General features: G+C 57.5%; 1 long non-coding RNA gene across 1 annotated transcript; it reads left to right on the top strand.

Moving 5' to 3' along the window:
- Positions 1–299: 299 nt before the first annotated feature.
- LOC134562147 (uncharacterized) lies at positions 300–1,149 on the top strand. The gene is made up of 3 exons (XR_010083100.1): positions 300–387; positions 951–986; positions 1,110–1,149. It is a non-coding gene; the product is annotated as an uncharacterized LOC134562147 (long non-coding RNA).
- The last annotated feature ends 3,357 nt before the right edge of the window (positions 1,150–4,506 follow it).

Raw genomic sequence — 4,506 nt, 5'->3', positions numbered from 1 at the left:
CAGGGCTTGTCCCCACAGGGTCCCCAGCTGCCTTTGGATCCCCGTGGCCCCCCTTGGCCCCCCCGGGTTTCCTGGGCCCTTGCAGGGGCAGCTGCCCCGTGCGGGAAGCTGCAGGGATGCGGGCAGGGGGACTGGATCCCTGCCGCGGCTGGGATGGACTCTGGGCAGGGCTGGGCTTGTGGCCAGGGCTGGGGGCTGTGCCAAGCCGGGCTTTGGCCTGGGGGCTGTTGGGGAGGGCGCAGGGAGGAGTCCCGGCAGGGATAAAGGTGCCGGTGCCCTGCTGCAGCCTCAGGCAGCGCTGCCCAGTGCCAGAGGAAGATGAAGGTGGCTGTGCTCGGCGTGGCCCTGCTCTTCTCCATGCTGCTGTGCACCCCGGCACAGGCCAAGGTGAGGCACCAGCACAACGCTGGCCCCACATCCTGCCCTCTCTGCCCTCCCAGCCCACCCTTTGGGTCCCTTCACTCATTTCCTCCCTGCTCCCTCCCCTGTGTCCTGTCCAGGCCCCCAAACCCCCTCCCACCCCCCATTCCCGAGGCCTTTCCTTCCGTGTCCCCCCTTTGTCCTTTGCCTTTCATCCTGGCCACTGCAGCGGGGTCCCCCTGTCCCATTCCCTGATCCACCCCATGCCTCACAGACCCTGTCTCAGTCCTGTCCCTTCTGTCCTCACCCGGTCTGCTCCTTCTGTGCCCACCCAGGCCCTCCCTGCCTCTCCTGTGTCCCCATACCCCAATTCCTTTCTCCTGCCCCGTGCCTCCCCCCGTGCCTGTTCCACAGCCCCAGCCCAGCCCCTCGGGCTCTCCCTTTTCCCCAGCTCGGTGTCTCTGGCTCTCCCCCAGCTCCAGCAGATCTCCCTGGGGGCCCTGAGTTCCCCTCCCTCTGCCCCTGCCCTGCCCCCTGTCCCCTGTCCCCCCCAGGCCCAGCGCAGCTCCAGCCTTTGCTCTCCTTCCCAGGCACTCCTGGAAGGAACCCAGGATGATCTGGAGGAGGTGAGTGAGGGGCTGGGGTTGGAGGGCGTCCCCTGTGGGGATTGGGGGGCACCCGTGTCCCCCCTGCCCTGCTGGCACCGGGGACTCCCCAGTGACCGGCCGGGTCTCCTGCTCTCTCCGCAGCTGGACTTGGGCAAGGTCGAGATCCCGGAGCCGACCGTGGTGGGTACCAGGAGCTGTGCCGCCGCCAGAGCCTCGCCCTGCGCGGCCACCGCGGCCAGGCCGTGCCGGCGTGTGCCAGCACGGGCCAGCGCAGCCCTGCCGACAGCCCCGGCAGCCCCCCTGCCCCCTGGACCCTCGGCAGGGCTCCCCTCACCCGGGGGACACAGAGGCACTGGGGTTATGGGTGTGCAGTTTTAAGGGCATTGTGTGATCTCACAGGACGAAAAACTCGGGGTTTGGGATTTTAGTGGATGGTGATGTCCATGGGGCAATAGGGAGGATTTAGGGTGTTGTCTAAGTCCTTCTTCTTCACCTTCTTCCTCATGATTTTGGGTGGTTTTTTGTAATTGGGTGGAAAAGGTCTGCACTGTGGGCCTTGGGTGACCAATTATTCGGTTAAAAGTATAAATAATACAGGTGTCATCTCGGTACTGGGTGATTAGTGTTTAATTAACCATGGGAAGAGTTAGAGGCACCTCCATTTTCTGATTTTCTGGCTAGAGCTCACACCTCATGAGACTGAATTACAGATAAGAATTAATAAACCCTTGGCCAGGACCCCGCGCCTCAGGGCAGGAGTGCAGCAGCTCCTGTACCCCACTACTGCCGCGGGGCCCTTCCCCATGGGCCCCCCTCCTTTCCCCTGTCCCCCCAGTCCATCCCAGTGCCCCCAGCGTGTCCCTGACGCTGTCCTTGTTCCCAGGTCGGGCTTGGTCAAAACCTGCGGGTGCGCCAGCTCCTGCGGCAGAAGCGCCTGGCGGCCTCTCTGGATGCCTAGGTGAGCAGAGCCTGCAGGGACAGGGCTGGGGACAGGGCCTATCCGGTGTCCCGGTGCCAGCAGGGACAGGGCTGGGGACAGGGCCCCTCCGGTGTCCCGGTGCCAGCAGGGCGGTGACGTTCCGCCCTTGGTGTTTTAGGGTCGGCAGCATCGGTGCCGTCCGTGTCCTGTCCACCTCCGGCGGCACGAGGAGATGATCGTCCCTGGAGGAGCTCCCCGATCCCCTCTGAGCCCGGGGCCATTTCCCCTCAATAATCAATAAACCCTTTCAGCAGAGCTGCCCTCTCTGTCTGTCTGTCCCTCTGGGTGCGTCTGTCCGTGTGTCCGGGTTTCTGCTCTCCTGCCATGTGGGGCGGCTCGCCTGGGGCTCTGCTCCCTTCCTGCCGGGCTCTGCCGCCCCCACGGCGCACCCCACACCGCGGCTGTGGGCTGTGGGTGCTGCGGGGTGCACTGGGGACAGTTTGGGGGGGTGGGTGGGTGCGCAGGGAGAGCCAGGAGCAGGTGCTGGCTGTGATCACCATGGGGCTGTTGTGGCTCCAATATAGAAACAGTTTAAAAAATACAGTTTATTTCCAAATGAGTTTCTTTCTTCAACAAAAAAATACACCTCTTTTTTGGAATTCTGGAAGCTGAAAATGTCAGAGTTTCTGTGCTAAGAGGCGCTGACCCTCAGGCAGGCTCTGCATTTGACCCGAGGCGGTGGAACTGGCGTCCGAAGTTGGGCGGTGGCACTGGGGTTCTGGGTGTGCAGTTTGAAGGGCATTGCATGACCTCACAGGGTGAAAAACTTGAGTTCGGGATTTTAGTGAATGATGATGTCCATGAGGATATATGGAGGATTTAGGGCATTGTCTAAGTCCTTCTTCTTCACCTTCTTCCTCATGATTTTGGGTGGTTTTTTGTAAATGGATGAAAAAAGTCTGCATTGCGGGCCTGGGGTGGCCAATTATTCGGTTAAAAGTATAAATAATACAGGTGTCATCTCGGTATTGGGTCATTAGTGTTTAATTAACCATGGGAAGAGTTAGAGGCACCTCCATTTTCTGATTTTCTGGCTTGAGCTTGTGCCTTGTGAGACTGAATTCCAGGTAAGAATTATAAACTCTGAGTCTGATCACGGAACTGCCTGTATTAATCCCGTGCATTAATCCCGGCTCTAACATGAAGAAAAGGAGATAAGAAACCAGCAGCTATTTTTTATAAACCAGTCTCTTTGTGTCACCAGTATCTGTTGGTGCTGCAATCTGGTTCCTGGGCTGGGCGGGGCTGCTGGGTGTCCCCGGCCCCGTGGTGGAACGGGGCTGTGGCTGTCCCCGGCTCTGGGCTGGAAGGACGGTGCCCGCTCTCCCTGACCGGGGCCTTCCTGGGTGCCCATGTCCGGCCGGCCGCAGAGGGTGGCCCTGGCCGGCCGCGAGGTCTCCCCGGGGCCCTGGGGAGGTCCTAGCCCTGCCCAGAGGTGTCGGGGCTGCCCCGGTGCGGCGCGAGGAGAAAATGAGAACGGGCGAGAGCGGCCGCGGCACCGGGACCATCCCAGGGCAGGCAGGGAGAGCAGGGGAGGCGGGCGTGGCCGACGCTGCCCGAGGGCTCGCTGGATCTCTCTGGGTGAAAAACAAGGGTCGTTCTCCTGGTACAGTTTATAGGTTTGATAAAAAGACAATTCAGAGGCGGAAATAAAGCAAATATTTAATCAGCAATTACAGCTAGGTGACTTGGCATTCAGCCACAAGCACACCCGCCAAGGGAAAGGCTCGTTCCTTCAAAGCACCGTTTCGTTGTGTATTCATAAACCCACATACAGGATTCAAACATTCCTCCTGGGTTTGAATGTTTCTCTGTTCGGTTTCAATTCCCCCCAACCATTTAATCTTGCAGATCAATCTGTGAGTAGCTCCATTCCATCTGGCCTTCTCTGATAGCAGAGGTTCAACAAATTCCTCCCCTGGAGCTCTGGTCACTGCCATCTTCATCAGAATAAGTTACTGATAGCAGCTGGGTAAGATACTGAGAACAGAGGTTCAATAAATTCCCCCCCCGACCTCTGGTCGTTGCCATCTTCATCTGGATAAGATAATTCAGGAATGTGGGGGGGTTTCCTTCAGGACCAAAAGCAGTTTTTACTTTAATATCCTGCTACAGCCTAAGAAATATATATATATTCATCACACTACTTTATTTCTAAGTTTCATTAATAGCAGAAATAAAGGAAACTATATTAATGCAGAATTTTTCAACATTCTACATACAGCTTTCATTTTAATATTTGCAAAAAGCCAATAAGGTGATGTGTACATATAACACTCTGCCTCCAGTTCCTGCATTGAGGGAGTCGCTGGCCCCGGCAGCGCCCCGGGGACGCCTCAGAGCAGAACTGGCCCAGGGCTTTGCCCGTGCAGAGGGTCCCAGGAAATGTCCTGGTGTCTTGGTTTGGAGAGACAGGGATCTGCCAGGGAAAACTGGAGTTTCCCTTGGAATGGAGAACATAAAACCCCTTCCCACCAAATTAATACAAGTTTGCCTTTTGGAGTTTTCAGGCAAAAAGATGGGAATAGGAATAACAGTTGTTTACTAGGAATATTGAAA

Source organism: Prinia subflava, chromosome 26, assembly GCF_021018805.1.
Source record: "Prinia subflava isolate CZ2003 ecotype Zambia chromosome 26, Cam_Psub_1.2, whole genome shotgun sequence".
Classification (NCBI taxonomy): domain Eukaryota; kingdom Metazoa; phylum Chordata; class Aves; order Passeriformes; family Cisticolidae; genus Prinia; species Prinia subflava.
This window is presented reverse-complemented; position numbering and strand designations above follow the sequence as displayed.